A 19,013-nucleotide genomic window follows, 5' to 3' on the forward strand; every position below is an offset into this window, starting at 1 on the left:
CACCTTAAGACTAGTCTTCTTCAACTGATCTCCCAATGCTCTCCCAATCTTCTATACCTATATCCCAAACACACATTTTCTATTTCATCCCAGACTTTTCCTCACAATATATATTGCATATAATACTTTTAAGTCTTCCGCTATACAAAGAGCAAAATCTACTATATAACTACAGTGGAAAAAGGATTTTCACCAACAATTTCCTTTTCAAACCTGCAAATCTATATGGACCAAGATGCACACTACTTCATGCTCCGCGAGCAAAACCCAAACATTATAATATTTTTACAATAGATTGTAGTGAACTGCCAAGTGTCTCCATAAAAGATACCAAATGGTGGTAATGTTCCCACGTTAACAGTGACCTTCTCCATGCATTTTCTGCTTGTCTTTTACTTAAAATATTTTGGTTATTCATATGGGATAAAGTGAACAAAATTGTATCTAAGAATATACCTTTCAACACTCAAAATCTTGTTTTAGTAAGCTCCTCTCCATTACAGCAATCCCAATGTATGGTTGGGAAATTGATTTGATAATTGCACTTGCTTTACAAATTATCACATCAAATAGGAAAGATACCACTAAAATTATATATACTAACTGGTAGAATTTGCTCAGTCATCATCATAGACTGGCTAGAGCGGATGCCACTTCTATACCTTTAAGGATTAAGAAAGGTTTGTTGTGGTTGCCACTTACATCGTATTTATCCAGACAAGTTGCTCATTTCACATCTGTAATTAATTTTGATCCCACGAGAAGATTAAACTGATCATAAGGTTGCTATAGTTCTTAGTATACGGTTTTCAGTTTTTGTTCTAGTACCACAATTTGATACACTACATTTTTCTAGTCTCCCCTCTTCTCCTTTTCTTTCTCTTGTCTTTTCTATCTGTTCTTAAAAAATTGTTAAAAAGCTTGTTGTTTTCTAACAGTTTTCATTGTTCAATTCAAGCATTGTGTTCCAAGTTCATATATTTACATTTTATTAACTGTCCTTTTTCTGCTTTGTAACATTTTAAAGTTTAAGGTCATATTTTCTTGCATACTTATAATGATCTGATTACCTATTTTGTTATCTTATGTAACGATTGTTCATTTGTGATTATTAAAGATAAACTTAAAAAAAATGAATAAATGTTTATTATAACATGTGGTTCCTTAGCGCCATTATTTGTGTCACATTGTGCATTTTTTTTTCTGTAATTGAGTTTGAGGGTAAGCGCATAGATTTGTTTTTTTATATAGGAAATCAATGGAAACATCGGACCTAATTTTTTACACTGCTAATGTGACTTCTTTAAAGTAATCGCTACCTGTCTGGCACTTTAGCCACTGTGGGCAGATGCCTTCAACCCCTTTCCTCTAGCAGAGTTTCCTACAGCTCAGACAGACTTAGTCATTGAACACTCACCTTAGTATGAAAGGGCAAGTTTCTAATAAACAACGTCTTCCCGGCACAACAGGCTTACTCACAGCTTATCCCATATACTGTCCATATTTATCTGTCAAATGGCCACATGACCCTTACTCCCACTGAGACGAAGAAGCCTTCAGGCTGGCGAGGAGCTGTTCGCAGTAAGGGGTTAGGCTAATGCCAAGCAGAAAGTGGGGCATGATGAGTTTAATTGTTGCATTCAACCATTTAAAAAGTAAATAAAGTCCGGCACTCTGTTTTCTGCTCTTACTGACGGATTGCCTTTTCTTTATTGTGTTTAATATTGGCAATTATACTGCATTAAAGTGCAAAACATGTAGAGTACAATTGTGTGCAGCATACATTCAGGTGGATTCTTCAATACATAGGCTACACTTGATATAGAATAGCAACCAACACAAAAGAAAAAAAGAAAAAACATGTTCTTCCCTTACCAGCCAACATTCCCTGCAGGACCCCTTTTCAAAGTATATACAAATTGTCCATGCTGAAAAACATTACTATAAATAATACAGCTACTAAACAAGAATTATAGATTACATTTCTGAATGCATAATTAAGAATTGTGCTTCGTGCCGTCATAATATATCATGCAATTTAGTTTGCAAACCTTTAAACAGTGCTCAGAATATAGTTACAAAATAAACGAGTTCAGACGTTCTCTAATGCACCAGGTCAAGACATGGAGACCAACTTGTGGAGATTCAAGCATCTGCGTATGTTGTTCACAACAATGTATCTTCAGCGTATGAAAGGCTTCTTCACTACACAGACTTCATTTCTTCCTCAAAAGCATCTTTGCAGTTGTCTTTTCACCGCCACCTAGTACTCAGCTGAGTATACAAGGGAATATAAACACCTGTTAGAGACTCAAATCCTTTATAGATCAATTAAAGTTTGTAATCATGTGTCAGTCAGTCAGTCAAAGATATGTTTATTTAGATCATAATCTTTAAACAATACAAAACAATAAATATACTTTAAAATTGGTTCACATCAACAATCTTATAAACAATTTTATCAATTAAATATTCAGACCAAATTAGAATCCGATTAAACTCCTCTCGTCCTTAATGCATGTCATTTAATAGATGAAACTCACTTCTTTATTGGTGGGTCTACTCCCTTCTATATTATAAAACCGGTTCTAGACAAGATATTAAAATATTTTGTTATAAAATTCAAAAAATTAGTTCTGATTTATCATAAAACTCTGAACTGCCTTTATGAACTTCCCCAAAGCGATTGCAATTTCTATGTTGGGCATTTCTGTGATAATATCGATCGCTTGTGCCCGGTTTCTTATGCCATATTTTACAAATATTGGGCGTAACCAAAGTTTGCGTTGCTCTAGGATTGTCAAACAGTCCAGCAGAATATGCAACTGAGTCTGCTTTTGTTCCCAGGTTACATTTACAGCACCCTCTGGAATCGAGCATTTTATTTTTAATTCCTTTATTTATTAACCATGGATTAATCCCAGTGCGGAACCTTAAGATCTCCTGTCTATACCATGGGTTTGGTAAAATATCCAAATAGGGGAACCAATTTTCATTTGCCCAGGAGTTCATCATAAACTTTACTGATTTTTTCTTACTAAGGTATTCCATGTCTGCTCTTTTTGAGGCTTCTTGACCATTGTACTTTAACTCTTTTTTTGTACATTCTATCTTGAGTGACGCTCGACATAAGACCACTTTTATATTCTCAGCAGCCTGTACCACTTTCTTACTACACCTTTTTGCCCAACTTAAATTACTTTGTTGTATCTCGTTACGACACCAATATGCAATTTTTTGTCCATTATCATTCTCCAGGCGTTTCCAAATTCTAATCGCGGCTACTTGTACTTTTAGTCCCCACGCCATTGTTCCCATTTCTAATCTTAATGCTTGGATCATTGCTGATGAGGGTAGTGATATAAGATTTTTCAGGCATTTTCCTTCCTCCAGGTCCCAGAGATCTTTACCGCTCAAATAAATGATTTCTGCTCCGTAGAGTACTTGTGATGGTATCATTGCATTGAAGGCCTTGAATAAAGGACGATGGGACATATCCCCATAGTCCCGATTAAACATTTTTAGCCCGGCAATTGTTGTGAGTGCCTTCGCTTTTTGGGCTTCTAGGTGTGTGTGCCAGTTTAATGTTTTATCGAACCACACACCTAGGTAACGGTATTCATTTACAGATTCTAGTTTAAGATCACCTAAAAACCAATTAAACTTAATTGCTTTTTTCCCAAAACATAAAATTTTCGTCTTATCTAGGTTTACCGTTAAAAACTTCTTTTCACAATATTCCTTAAAAAATGTCAGCTTCCTTTGAAGACCTATTTCCGTCTGGTCTACTATTACCAGGTCATCCGCATATAATAGGCAAGGTACCTTATTGCCATTCATCCTGGGGCTTGCACTACCCTCCACTTCTAAGCCCTCGGGTAGGTCAGATAGAAATATGGAAAATAACTGGGGGGCGAGTACACAGCCCTGTCTTAGGCCATTTTCAATTGGTATTTTTGGTGTTAGTGACCCCTCCGTGTCCCTAATTACTTGGGCCCAGGTGCCTCTATGTAATTCTTTCAGTATGGTCAGCAGGTCTTTTGGGATATTTTTATTTATTAGTAGTTCCCAGAGACATTCCCGGTCCACTGAATCAAAGGCGGCGCGGAAGTCTACGAAGCAGCAACAGAGCTTTCCGTTCTGTTCCGTCGACTTCCTTGCCAATGCCCATAAGGAGAAACAATGGTCAATTGTAGAGTGACCTTCTCTGAACCCTCCCTGTTCCACGGGTATTATTGCACACTCATTGACCCAGGTATTTAGTCTATTTAAGACTAGTTTTGCAAATACCTTTTCTCCTATATCCAGGAGGTTTATCAGTCTATAATTTTGGGGTTCACCCATACTGCCTTTTTTATGAATAGGCCTTATTATTACGCCCTTCCAGTTTGTTGGCATTTTGCCTTCTGATAATACTACTTGGAATAGCTGGGATAGGAACCTTGCCCACCATTTTATATTAGATTTTAATATTAACGCTGGGAGGTTATCCGGCCCTGCGGCCCGAGTTAAGTTCAGTTTTTTAATTGTAGCTTCTACTTGCTCTTCCGAAAAGTCTGCTTTAAAATCATCTGCGGGTTCGTGCCAGCCTTGGGGCTCTATGTCCCCAATAGGCGTGCGTGGTCCATACAGCTCCCTTAGGTATTTATCCCAGGCTGCCTCACTTACGGCATACTTCATTTCCTCAACTTGGGGGGTAGATGCTAATTTTACCAATTTCCAAAATTGTTTCAAGTTTTTAGTCTCTATGGCCTCTAGTAGATTCCCCCAGCATTTCTCTTTATATGCCCTTTTTGCATCGTAGACCATCCTCTTAAATTCAAGTTTTAATTTAGTGAGGTAATTTTGCCTCTCTTGATTAAACTCTTTCCTTAGCCTTCTGGCTTCTGCCCATCTCTTTTTTTAATTTGACAGTCCATTGAGAACCATTTTACTCGACTTGCCCTATTACAAGTGCCTTTCCTAGTATTATTTTTTAATTTTACCCTAAGGCACTGGACTACTTGAGCCATCTTCTCCTCATACCATTCCAAGTTTACTCTCCCAGAATTTTCTAAATCAATCTTTAATTGGAAGGTCTTTAACTTTTCCTGGAACTCATCTGTTAGTCTTGTTGCCCGTCTTGGGTATTCTACCTCTTGGGGAATCACTTTTTCTCTAGGTTCCATCCTTCCCCCTTGTAACATTAGTTGCAGCGCAATGTGGTCACTAACCTCATTTTGGTTTAGCTCAAATTCCTGCACAAGAGGCATGTTCCAGGCTAGTGTAAAAATATAGTCGATTGGGCAATTTTGTGCCCCTTTTTTGAAGGTCTTCTTTGCCGGGCTGTCTGATTTAAATCTGCCGTTTAAGCAAAATAGGCCCTTTTCCCCTAGGTAATTTACTAGATATAGGTCCTGTTTCGAGGGGTCACATGCTGGGAAACTGGCAAACTTGATTCCATAGGCGTCCAATAATTCTGCATGCCAGCGATCTACCTTCATTGGATGTAACTTATGATTAAAATCCCCCGCAATTAGCAGAACATCGGAGGGATACCTTTCTAATAGGGAGTCTAAGTCCTCTTTAAAATTCTTCATCTCCGTTACATATTCTCCCGTATTATCCCACTGCATATAGACATTCATAACAATTATCCTTTCACATTTTTTTTCCAAGGTCAAAACATTTAATCTACAAACCAATAACCATTTACAATTTACTTTTAATATTTCTACATTACCTAAAATTTTTGTGGAGATTAACGTCATAATTCCCCCCGAGGGGCGGCCATACCTTTGCCTTTTGGCCAGGCGATTTATTTGGTGATAACCCTCAAGGCTAGGGGATTCGCCACATGCCCAAGTCTCTTGTAGGCTGGCAATTGCTACATTATTTACATACGACTTTATCTGTTCTTGTTTTAGCTCATTGCCTAACCCATTTATATTCCACAATAGGAGACTTAGGCATTGCGGCAGCCCCACTTCCTATTCTATCTCACTTAAACCTCCATCCTCGCCGGTTCCTTCCAGAAACCTCTCCGAGGAGTCATCTAGGGGGCTTATTGGACTCCAATTGCCCCACAAGTCCTCCTTTACTGTATTGTTTATCATTACATTCAGGCGGTTGCTCTCTTCATTGTTACCCTTATTCAGCCACACCTGACGCCTCCCTAGGCCTGCGTGGTATTTTAGGAAGTTTCTTCCCGGATGTATTTCTTCACTCAGGTCTTTTTCTGGAATCACCCTTACTCCCCCTTGATATATCTCTCTGGTTGCTTCCACAATTGCCCTTTTTACTAAGTTCGAATATAGTAAAACTTTTGTTATTTCCCTGCCCTTTGTGCTTTCTAAAAACCCTACCTGTCTCAGATCTTTTGAGCTAATCTCACTCAGGCTTATACATTTGGAGAAGATTGACAGAACTTGAGATCTGTTAAGTGGACTTATTTTTCTCGGGTTCTTAACCCTTTGGCCTGCATGCACCGGTTCCAAATATATCCATTTATTCTTTCCCGACCCCCCTCCTTTCTCTGGGGATACTATGTTTCGCTGCCTACTCCCTTCCCTTCCTGGGGGCCCTGCTACTTGCTCATTTGGTTGTACTGATCTTGCAAGATTACTCTGTGTATTCTGTATTTGGCCCTTTACACGGGTTGTTATTTTCTGATTTACAGGATTTATTTTTGGGGCCTTACCGCAATCCTGCTTTTGGATTGTTGGAATATTCCTTCTAGCATCTGACACTGGGGATCTTAATGGTACGAAGGTCTGGGCTGAAACGTTTAATTTTTCCTTTGCTGCCTTTTGCTTTTTGTTTCCATTTACCGCTATCTGTGGGACCTTCTTTTTTCTTGGCCTATTTTGGGTGCGGGCCCTTGCGTATTCCCATCTCCTTTTTATCAGCATTGGTCTCTTGGATATATACACGTTATCTAGTGACTCTTGTGGTTGGTCCTTTGCACACCCTGTGCCTTGATCTGTTATTTGTGAGGCCACTACTGGGCTTATCATACGAGGCATTTGCCCTTTTATTCCTGTTAGTTCTTCTTCAATCTTTTTTAGGGTTGTCTTTTGGGAATTTAGTACACCATTGTTCAGCATTGATACTTCTAAAATTCCCTGAAGGGTTTTTTGTAGCATTAGTAGTAAGTCCAATATTGATGACGTAGCTGGGACCGATAAATCCGAGTCCTGGGGGCTGTTTCTCTCATGTATTAATTGGCTCCCTGTCTTTTCTATGTGCTGCTGATTACTTTTCTCCCCATACTGTTGTATGAGTTGGTTGACTGATCCCCCCCAGATAGGGCTGGACTCATAGCTTTCCCCTCCTGTTAGCCCATCGTTCCTTGCTATTTGCTGGGAGAATAAGTTTGGTGATGATGATAGTCGTGGTGCCGCCATTACTACATTTTGGCTCTGGAGTGATAAATTTATTAACAATTGGTCCTCCATCACTTCTTCCGCTTCTTCTTCTGAAGCATCTCCCTTGCTTCTTTCCACCAGGGTTGATACCTCCATTTCTAACTTTTTCCTATTCTCAGATCGAGACCGCTCTTCTGTTTCCAGATTAATTACCGGTAATTTTGAAACTTTATAATGTTTGCCCACAAAGTCCATAATGGGGTTAGTAGTTGTCGTGTTGTTTTTCGTGATAGAGGTTGAGGTACACCCCTTTTTGGCTTGCGGGGTTTGCTTGGTCACTCTTTTAGCTTTCCTCTTCCTGAGTCGTCCCTTGTTGGTATCCTCGGGGGAGGAATGTATTTCCTGGCTCTCTTCCCATGACCTTGATCCCGCCAATGTCTCACTCGCCTCCAAATTGTCTTCTCTGACTTCCTTACATTGTTTTACTTTACGTTTTGGGCGCATTTCTTTTATTTTTCGACGAGCTATGGCGTTATTTTAAATCCCACTTAGTCTCGTCCCTGGCTCTGGTATATGGCCAAACTTTCTTACACAGTTAAATGTTAGGGTTCTGCCGTTGGTGTATGCTGAACTTTCAGTCCTTCAACAGCAAGCTTTTCACTAAAACACGGCAGACACTGGTAATTAAACTAAGCAGACACTGGTAATTAAAACTAACCAGATGAGGTATGATTCACTCTTGCCTCTGCTTTGGCTGGTGATATGCTGGGTAGTGACATCATGAACCAGTCGCCGCAACCATTCTACCTTTTGCACCCACACTCGTCCCGGTCTGGCTCCTCTGACCTCTCTCCGCCACTGCTCTCAACGCCACTGCTCTCAATAGCACCCCGTGTACCTGGACCACACACAGGCAACACAGGCAGCCCGGTGGTTCCACCCGGGGTTCCGCAACAAGTTCCGATCCCTGCAACACATACAGCAGGAGCGGGGGCAACAGCGGGGCCGTGGAGGGCATCAGCTCGATTCCGCTCGGCCTTAAAATCTTCGAGGGCTCGGCAAGATGAGTCCGTGTTAAAGCGTGAAATCAGCGAGGAGCGGGACGGCGTCCTCTGCAGCCGCTCCACACCCGCTCTCGCTCTTCCTCTGAATACGGCGAAAAACCTGGACCGGATTCTCAGTCAGCGTCAGGCTCCTCTCTCAGTCAGCGTATGTAATCAGTAATCATGTGATTTCAAGTATTACCTCAGCTAATATAATGTACTTAAGGCAATGTATCTTCAATAACAAAGATAGATTCTTGAAAAAGAACAATGATGTAGGTTTTTAGACCGAGAGAGAAGGCAAAATGAGGGGTCCCTCAACTAAAGAGACAGGGCTCCGTGTATGGCTAATAATTCAAGAAAACTCCCTTTGGGATCTCAGTCAGCCACAACTGTTTTTCTTAAACCATGCAATCTAGCATTCACCACCATGGTATCATACATATTTCAGTAACTACCTCAAAACTAGATAAGTCAAGTGTTACAAAATGGCCTTAAAGATCCGAATATTTTAGCAAAATCTTTATACAACACAACTCAAGCAACATGTAAAATATGCACATTGAATCAATTCACTATAAAACCTTCAATTAAAATACATATATAATATATGCAGAACATACCAAAATTCATATCCAATAAAAAGATGTGCAAAGATAGGGAGAACACACAAGACTGTTATATCAGTCTTTCCATTTTGCTAATCTGTGTTAATCTACAAATAGGACACACGATTGTTCATAAAACCAGCATCTATTGTATCCTCATGTTCCTCCGATTTAGCCCAACATGTTGATGCATTTTGGTGGTTAACAGAACTTGACCACCTTCTGCAGGACAACATATCATCTCATATACAGGTGCCTAGTGCTAAAGTATACCTGCATAAAAACATAGATCCCACAATTATCATTCACATAACAATTTAGTTATTCATTTTAAACAATGACATTTCATTTTCTAAAAACAATCTTAAATTAGCACAACCATAATATAGAGACTAAACCTAGAAGTTTTGGGGTCACTTCATTCACTCCACCCATCACATGTATCTTGCAATCACTGCTATTTTCCTAATGGCAAAAGTCTTCGTTATAATAACCTTTGACTCCAAACCACTCGCATATACAGTGATCATAATGGAATTTACTTCACTCAAACGAAAGTGATAGTCTTTAGTATGCAGTTGGTTCAGTTATCATCAAAATACAATCTATTTGGTTGAGCCCAAGTATTATTTTAAAAAGGTCCTCAGTGTCACAAAAGGAACTCACTCACTAAAGGGACTGCAAACGTAGATTTTATATTTATTACATCACATTTATTGCAACCTCGTAAGTACCATACCCTTTTAAACAGTATCTTATCACTCCAGGTGTCCTACCTTCAGTTCTTGTAGCATCAACCACTTAATAAGGCTGAGGAGCTACAGTAATATGTAGTTTTAAACCATAGCATGTTTTCCTTTGCTTTCCTAGTACGATTTGTTTATTTCACAAGCAACTAGGTTCAAATTTCTGCAAAATGATTTTATCACTTGGCTATCTATTCATTTAGGAAACATGTTAGTAAAGAAACTACTTTTTAATGTTAAAACGGGACTGGTTAACATTTATCTCCAAATATTTACAGGGAAGATATACATTTGCTGCCACAAATCTCACTTGGCAGTTCTGACTCAATAATGACGCGCTCATTTGTATCGATTATGCGGTAGAATATACATTATTATGGACAAATGCTTAGTTACAGCAATGCTGATTGCACTGGATTAGTGGGTTATAAGAATCCGAAAACAGGCCAGTGAGATTTGTAGCAGCAAATATATACCCTGCATATCATTATATAGATGTTAACCAAAGTTTCTTCACTAATAGGTTTCCTGAATGACAAGGTAACCCAGTGATAAAATCATATTGCAGGTATTAGAACCTAGCGGCTTGTGAATTGTATAAACAGGTTCTACGAGACAACAAAGGAAAGAATGCCATGGTGATAAACTACATATTACTGTAGTCCCTCAGCCTGATAACGTGGACGATTCTACAAGAACTCAAGGTAGGACACCTGGAGGTATTAGATACTATTTATGAGGGGTCAGGTACTTAAAAAGGTGCAATAGAGGTGATGTCATGATTAGTGATTAGGCTTAATTTGTGACACTGAGGACCTTTTAAACTAAAACTTGGGCTCAACCAAATCAATCGGATTTTGGTGAAAGGAACCAACTGCATACTAAAGACTATCACTTTCATTTGGTGAATCTAGTATATTTCAATATGATCAGTGTATATGCGAGTGCTTTGGAGTGAAAGGTTATTGTAGATTGAAGAGGTTTGTAATATAGAAAGTTGCAGTGACCATGAGATACGTGTGATGGGTGGAGTTAATGGAATGACCCCAAGACTTTTGTTTAGTCTCTATATTGTAGTTGTGCTGATTTAAGATTGTTTTTAGAAAATGAAATGTTATTTTTAAAAATAATAACAATTGTTTTGTGAATCTATACGTTTTTATGCAAGTATATTTTAAAACTAGGCATCTATATGTGGGAGATATCTTTTTAGTCCTGAAGAAGGTGGACAAGATCTTGGTTAACAACTAAAACGAGTCGAACCTTATGTTGGGCTAAATCGGAGGAACACGAGGATACAATAGGTGTTGGTTTTATGAACAATCATGTGTCCCATTTGTAGATTAACACAGATTAGTAAATTAGAAAGAGAGAACAGTCTTGTGTGTTGTCCCCATCTTTGAAAATCTTTTATTGCATATGAATATTTGTTCTGCATATGTCATATATGCATTTTAATTGAAGATTTAATAGTGAATTACTCAATGTGTACATTTTATATGTTGCTTGGGATGTAATGTATAAAGATTTGGCATTAAAGATGGGAAGATTTTAGCAATTTTCTAACACTTGACTTGTCTAATGTCAGTGAATGCTGGAATGAATAGTTGAAGAAAAACGGTTGTGGCCGACTGAGATCCCAAAGGGAGTTTTGACCAAACATACACATGTGAACCAGTATGCCATTGCTACTCTTAAAATGTTTACTTTAAGTATAAACATTCTTTCTATGCCTAAAACAACCTAAATTATATTTTCTGCATCCACCTAATTATGCTTATAAAGAAGATTAGAGAAATTAATGATTTACTTGGTGCTAGAATTAGATCTAAGAAAGGACTGGAGTTTAGCATTTCTAGCTGCACTAGTAAGGCAATGGAATAGGAGAAAACACTATTGTGTCTCCTTAAAGTGCTTAGAAAGAAATCTAGTTACATTGGTACTCAAAGAGGAAAACTGTGTGCCCTATATTTCACTGAGTAACTTGGAGATGTAACGTTATGTTAGTTATCAGGATTCAGGGAGCTTGGGAGCTTAATGGCAAGTTAGGCAAATCGGTACAAGATGCATTAGTGCCATTGTTGAAATCATGAACACAGTAATACTGCATACTGACTGAAATGTAAAGTAGCCCCATTTTAGATGTTGATTTTCAGGGGCTAGTAATGGTGATAAGTAAGGGCTTACTATAATGCATGAAGATAGCAGGTCCAACATAGCATCAATACCTCCCTCACACAAAAAAGCAGTGTTCTTTTGTGACAGCTACGATCAACAAAAAAATGCTCACTAACTAACCGGTTCTATGGAATCAACACTTATCTTTTATATACATTTCGCTCATAACCAAAATGAATCGACATTACTCAATGATTAAGTGCATAATAAAAAGAAGCGAATCCATGATTTCAAACTAAGTAACAAAACTTGTAATTGCACAAATGTTCATAAAGTAAACTTGAACATGCAAAAAAATGTGATAACATGTAGGCCCAGACAATGCAATTATTGAATAAATGGCACATATTTATAGTAAGTAGATAACAATGAATCATTTAGTTCAACAATAAGGAGCTCCATGCGTGGTAGGTGAGAAAATACTTGCGCAGTGCATCCAAATAGGACTATCAATATATATGAAAAACAACAAAATTCAGATTCTTATAGCAAGCCTGTATTCTCTCTTCAATGAGCCAATAATCATATGTCCATAAATGCCCAAAAAGGAGAAGTTATGTGTCGTGTAGATCCTAAAAATACATAGGATCTGCACATTTGTAGGTAACAAACTAAGAGATTGGTGTCTAGACTGATTCCGGACACCCTCAAAGGATATGTCAGCCTATAGACCACCTAGCTCACAGTGCCACCGCAAGTCACCTACCCTTACCAAGGAGTGAATAGTTTCTGGCAACCATCGAACATGACATGATCAATTATCGTGGAAACAGTACAGTACTTTTCGCTCAGTCAATTGTGCTCACTTAGTCTCAGAAAGATACACAGAATAAACTTTGGGGACATTTTTATTAAACATTTATTGAACCAGCGTCATTCTAGTATAAAACATGTCTGCTGTGAATCATTAGACAGAAGCCATTGAAAAAGATTACAAGCACCAACAGTGTAAAAAAGGTAGAATTCTACCATGATGCTGAAACAGTGAATGTATGCAGACATAAAAACAGGACAGTAAACAAGCACACTCCTACGATGTGGAGCCTATATAAGTGTACCTAGTATGTATGTGGGTGTAAAGCCAAGAATCCCCGTGGACATTGCCGACCCCATTACCTGACGGGAGAGAATGAAGGACCCAGTCTTGGGTACGAGTTGGACACCCAGCAAGTGATGACAGACCGCTGTGTGTTTAAGCTTCAGTGTGCAGGGATCTCATCAGTGTGGAAGCGTCTCCTCTAGTTTCTTAGTGAAGGTGCTGTTCTTTTATACCAATAAGATAGCCTCTGGGTGTCTACCACAATCGATATGTTGCGAGTATGATTATGTAAATGAGCCTAAATCATTAACCCCTTCGATGCTCATGACGGAGCAGTTCCGTCATGAGCATCGGTTGGGCTGTGCTCATGACGGAACCGCTCCGTCATGAGGACAGCCCCTGGGGGAAGCGCTGGCGCTCCCCCCCCTGGGGCATCGATCGTGCCCCCACAGACTGGGATGGCAGCGGAAGAGTTTCCGCTGCCACCCCCGAGCCCCCCCACGCTTCCTGGTGACGTCAGCACGCACAGCGCTTGCCGGCGTCATCAGGAAGCGCTCTGACGCCTGGAAGCCATTTGCTTCCAGGCGTCCACAGAGGGAGGGTGAGTGTTGTTTGCTCCGGTGAGGCGGCGGGGGCCTTTTGGAGTGTATTGAGGCATCGGGGGAGAGGAAAGAGTATTTCCTCTCCCCTGATGTCTCAATACCGGGCATTCCTGCTCCACGATTGCGCACAGCGTCGCGATCGTGGAGCAGGGATGCCCCACTAGACACCAGGGATGTGTGTTTTTTTTATTTTGGAAGCGACCCCTTGGGTAAGGGTCGCTTCCTTTGGCACATAAATTATTTGAAGTCTTTTCTGCCCCCTCTGGGGGCAGATCGGTGTTATTTTTTCACCATTTCTGCTCCCAGGGGGGGCAGAAAAGCCCACTAGACACCAGGGATATAAATATTATTGTAGGAAGCGAGCCCTTGGGCAAGGGTCGCTTCCTTGGGCCCCTAAATTTTTTGAAGACTTTTCTGCCCCCTCTGGGGGCAGATCGGTTTTATTTTTTCACCGTTTCTGCTCCCGGGGGGGCAGAAAAGCCCACTAGACACCAGGGATCCGATTATCATTGTAGGAAGCGACCCCTTGGGCAAGGGTCGCTTCCTGGGCCCCCTAATTCTTTTGAAGACTTTTCTGCCCCCTCTGGGGGCAGATCGGTTTTATTTTTTCGCTGTTTCTGCTCCCAGGGGGGGCAGAAAAGCCCACTAGACACCAGGGAATTAGTTCAATTAAAAATAGAAGTGACCCCTCGCTTCCAGGGTGCAATTTGTTATATGTATTTGGCTCACCCGCCCCGGGACTGAGTAGCCTTTTTTTTCCTGCTGTTTTCTGCCCCACCTGGCACACAACCCGATTGACCATTTGGGTAGTGACATAGCATGTTATAATGTTTATTGTTATATTTTTTGTGAATTGCAATTGTAATTTTTTTTTTTTACTTTTTTGTTCTAGGTGAAGGCTTTTCCTCTTTTCAGTTTGCCGTTTTGTTACTGGTGGTTCTGCTGTTTGTGTAGTTTGGTAAGAGACTTTTTTTCGTACAATGTAAATGTGTTTGATTTCTCTGCCTTTTTTTTTTGCAAATGGTGTAATAATAGCAGTATGTTTGGTTTTTGAGTGTCAAAATCTTTTTGCATTGGTGCTCGATGTGTATTTTGTTGTCTTGTGAGTAATTTGTTTTTTTTTCTTCTTTCTAGTTTGATATCGTTGGTTTTTGCTGTGTCACTGCAGAGTTGGTTTCTGGTGAGTGCAGCTGTCTCTTGTAATTGGATTGTATAGTTTGAGTACATTGATCTTTGTGATAAAGGTACACATTTCTTTACTTACTTGGTTTGCACATTGTTGGTTGTTGTTGACTTGTTTGTGCAGTCTTCTATCTTAGTAAGTATAATGGCTAGCCGCAGGATTACTGCTCAGCAGGTTGTTGGTGTGCTGTTTGAGTCTTCCTCTGACCATGGTTCAGAGACTGACTCTGCATCTGAGGGAGAGGAGGCAGGGGACGATTCTGGCAGTGAGTTTTCTCTCCGTATGGGGTCATCGGATGATGAAGATACTCTTAGTGCGGATGAAGTGCCTGTGTTAGAGGAGGAGACTGATGTGCCGATAGTGCGGCAAGAGGCATCTGGGCTGCAGCCTGGGGCTGCAAGGCTTCCCGTTGGTGTAGTGCGGCAAGAGGCAACTGGGCTGCAGGCTGGGGCTGCAAGGCTTCCCGTTGGTGTAGTGCGGCAAGAGGCATCTGGGCTGCAGGCTGGGGCTGCAAGGCTTCCCGTTGAAAGTGATGACCTCTGGGTTGCCCCCGGCATGGTGCAACCGGCATTGCCAGAGTTTACTGGTGTTTCAGGGTCTAGAGTGAATACTGAAAACTTTTTGCCGGTAAATTTTTTTCAGTTGTTTATGGACGATGTGTTTTTGGCAGAGATTGTTGAGCAGACTAATTTGTATGCCGAACAGTTTTTGAGGGACAACAGTGCCAGTCTTAAGCCACACTCTAGAGCTACCCGGTGGACTCCCACAAATGTTGAAGAGATGAAGAAGTTCTTGGGTTTAACTTTTTTGATGGGCTTGCTAAGGAAGCCATCATTGGCTTCATATTGGTCTAGCAGTCCCTTGATGGCAACGTCTATGTTTCCGGCAGTCATGACTCGTGACAGGTATTTGCTTCTGCTTCGGATGATGCATTTTGTTGATAATGGTTTAGCGTTGCCACGAGATCACCCTGATTGTGACCGTCTTTTTAAGATTAGGCCTGTCCTTCATCACTTTGTTGATCGATTTTCTGAGATTTATGCCCCTGGGAAAGAAATTGCAGTGGATGAGTCTTTGGTGTTGTTCAAGGGCCGCTTGGTTTTTAGGCAATACATTCCTAGTAAGAGGGCACGCTATGGAATAAAGCTGTATATGCTGTGTGACAGTAGGACTGGATATGTCTCTAATTTCAGGGTGTACACCGGTAAGGAATCTAGGATTAACCCCCCTGGTTGTCCGTCCACTTTTGGAGTGACTGAGAAAATTGTTTGGGAACTTGGTAGAGGATTTTTTAACAAAGGCCACCATTTATATGTAGATAACTTCTACACTGGTGAGCGGTTATTCAGGGAATTGGCCAAAGTGGACACTCTTGCTTGTGGCACAATCCGCTCTAACCGTAAAGGTTTCCCGAAATAACTTGTTTGTCAAAAGCTTGGGCGGGGACAGTGCAGTGCGTTGCGTTGCCAGGAGCTTCTTGCTGTGAAGTTTACAGACAGGAGAGATGTCTACATGCTGACTACCATCCATGATGAAAGCACTGCACCTGTGACTGTTTGGGGTCAGGTCGCTGAAGCGCGCAAACCTGTGTGCATTTTAGACTATAATAGGCACATGGGTGGTGTTGACAGAGTAGATTGGAACCTTACACTGCTCTTCGTAAGGCTTACATTTGGTACAAGAAGTTGGCTATCCATCTTTTCCACTTGGCAATGTTTAATGCTTTTGTTGTGTTCCAGGATTCTTGCCCTGAGTCAAAGAGGACTTTTGCTAAGTTTCAGGAGTCTGTAATAGGCAGCCTTGTTGTAGTGGAACAGGCAAGTGTTCCTAGAGTTGGAGTGGTGGAGGATGTTGCTAGATTGAAAGAACGCCACTTTCCAGATCACATTCCTCCCACACCCGCAAAAGATTTTCCCAGTAGGAGATGTAGAGTCTGTTGGCGAAGAGGTTCGCGGAAGGAGAGTCGTATGTACTGCCCCGACTGTCCTTCTCATCCTGCACTGTGTCTCCCTGCTTGTTTTAGAGCGTACCACACGCGAAAGAATTTTTGGGAGCATTCATGAGTGGTAAAGTGAACTGCCTGGTCTGTATTCTTTGGATAATTTGATTCTGTTTCAAGGTTGGTGTTAGTGCAATGTATTTAGTTGCTGATTTGTATCCATTTGCGATTTGTTGTTTTTGTTTTTATTTTTTTCTAAAAAAATCCTAAATGTGATGGCGGTGTGTGTAGGCTTGCGCTTGGCTGTTGGTGTGTGTGGACTGGCACTTGGTTGGTGGTGTGCGTGGAATGGTGCTTGGCTGGCGGTGTGCGTGGTCTGGCGGTGTGCATGGACTGGTGGTCTGCGTGGACTGGTGCTTGGCTGGTGGTGTCCGTGGACTGGAGCTTGGCTGGTGGTGTGCGTGGACTGGAGCTTGGCTGGCGGTGTGCGTGGAATGGTGCTTGGCTGGCGGTGTGCGTGGAATGGTACTTGGCTGGCGGTGTGCGTGGACTGGTGGTGTGTGCGGACTGGTGCTTGGCTGGTGGTGTCCGTGGACTGGAGCTTGGCTGGTGGTGTGCGTGGATTGGCGATTGGCTGCCGGTGTGCCTGGACTGGCGATTGGCTGGCGGTGTGCCTGGACTGGCGATTGGCTGGTGGTGTGCCTGGACTGGCGCTTGGCTAGCGGTGTGCGTGGACTGGTGTTTGCCTAGCGGTGTGTGTGGACTGGTGCTCAGCTGGCTGTGTGTGAGTAGTGACTTTCTGCTGGTCACTACACACACTGCTAGCTGAGTGCCACTCCACGCAATCCATCAGCCTGTGTAGTTGCTGTGTCTGGATTGTGGGCGTGTGAAAGTGATGGGCCCTTGAATGGCGCGGTGTGCTGGTGCGAGTTTTGTTATGTGATGGGCCCGCGGCTGGCGGTGTGAATGGTTTTGTATGTCTCACACGTATGAAAGGTGTATGAAAGGCCTGTAAAGAGGTTGGTGCCTTGTCGTGGCTTTACAGCTCACGAGCTGTGAGTCAATGGTTCAGTTTTTCACCCTTTCAATTATTACCAGTGCATTTCATTTATGTGAAATCACTTGCTAATACAATTGTATCTACTGAACCATCACTCACCCTCATGCCAAATCCAACCAGTATGTGTGTGTGCTTGCGGATTAGATGGCTGTACAGTAATATTTGTCTTTCTGAAGCAGCGTGTACCTTGTCCCTTTTTGGTGAATTTTGTAATGTGTTGCTTTTGTGCCTGATGGTGCGAATGGTCTTGTTTGTATCACGTATGAAAGGTGTGTGAATGGCCTGTAAAGTGGTTGGTGCCTTGACGTGGCTTTACAGCTCACGAGCTGCGAGTCATTGGTTTGGTTTTTTGTGAATTTAATTATTGACAGTGCATTTCATTTTTGTGAAATCTCTTGTTAATAAAATTTAATACACTGAACCATGACTCGCCCTCGTGCCAAATCCAACCAGTATGTGTGTGTGTTTGAGGAATAGATGGTTGTGCAGGAATCTTTGTCTTTAGTTTCTCTGCCAAGGTACACTTTCCATGCAAGAATAACCCACCAACTGTAGATATTGTCGAAAACCCATGGGAGTTCATGGTGATGTCTCTTGTGAATTCCCATAATTTTTTTATCCCCAATGTCCTGCAAACCTCAAAATGTCTGCCACATTTTCTTTGCAATATTATTCCAAAATTCTCACGCTGTAGGAACAATAGTTAATCTGGTTTTGCAAGGGGGGTCACTTTGGTTTTTGGCCCGGTGCTCGGCGGCCATCTAGGGAAACCTACCAAACCCACGCATTTCTGAAAACTAGACACCAGGCGGCTTCCAGGGAGGTATGGCTTGCGTGGATCCCCCAACGTTTCCTTACCCAGAATCCCCTGCAAACCTCAATTTCAGCTGAAAAAAAATCACTTTTTTCACACATTTTGGGGTGGGAAAGTTGTGGCATCACCGGGCTCACACAAATTTACCACCACCCAGCGTTCCCCCAGGTCTCCCAGTAAAAATGGTGCCTCACTTGTGTGGGAGGCCCAAGTACCCGCGGCAGGCAAGAGCCCAAAACGTAGTGAGGCGACATCAACATTGCCTGTCCCAAATGTCGCATCACTACGTTTTGGGCCCTTGCCTGCCGCGGGTACTTGGGCCTCCCACACAAGTGAGGCACCATTTTTACCGGGAGACCTGGGGGAATGCTGGGTGGTGGTAAATTTGTGTGAGCCCGGTGAAGCCACAACTTTCCCACCCCAAAATGTGTGAAAAAAGTGATTTTTTCAGCTAA

The 19,013-nt window shown here is 41.6% G+C and overlaps 1 protein-coding gene across 2 annotated transcripts in view; it reads right to left on the reverse strand.

Annotated features, from left to right (window-relative positions):
- Nucleotides 1-1,677: 1,677 nt before the first annotated feature.
- LOC146809264 (uncharacterized) overlaps nt 1,678-19,013 on the reverse strand; it is a 158,883-nt gene continuing 141,547 nt past the window's right edge. For both annotated transcript variants that reach the window (XM_085614326.1, XM_085614327.1), the window contains exon 3: nt 1,678-2,274. The gene's annotated coding sequence lies outside the window, so the exon portion shown is untranslated. The remainder of the gene's footprint in view (nt 2,275-19,013) is intronic.

The sequence above is a fragment of the Triturus cristatus genome, chromosome 7 (genome assembly GCF_964204655.1).
Source record: "Triturus cristatus chromosome 7, aTriCri1.1, whole genome shotgun sequence".
Classification (NCBI taxonomy): domain Eukaryota; kingdom Metazoa; phylum Chordata; class Amphibia; order Caudata; family Salamandridae; genus Triturus; species Triturus cristatus.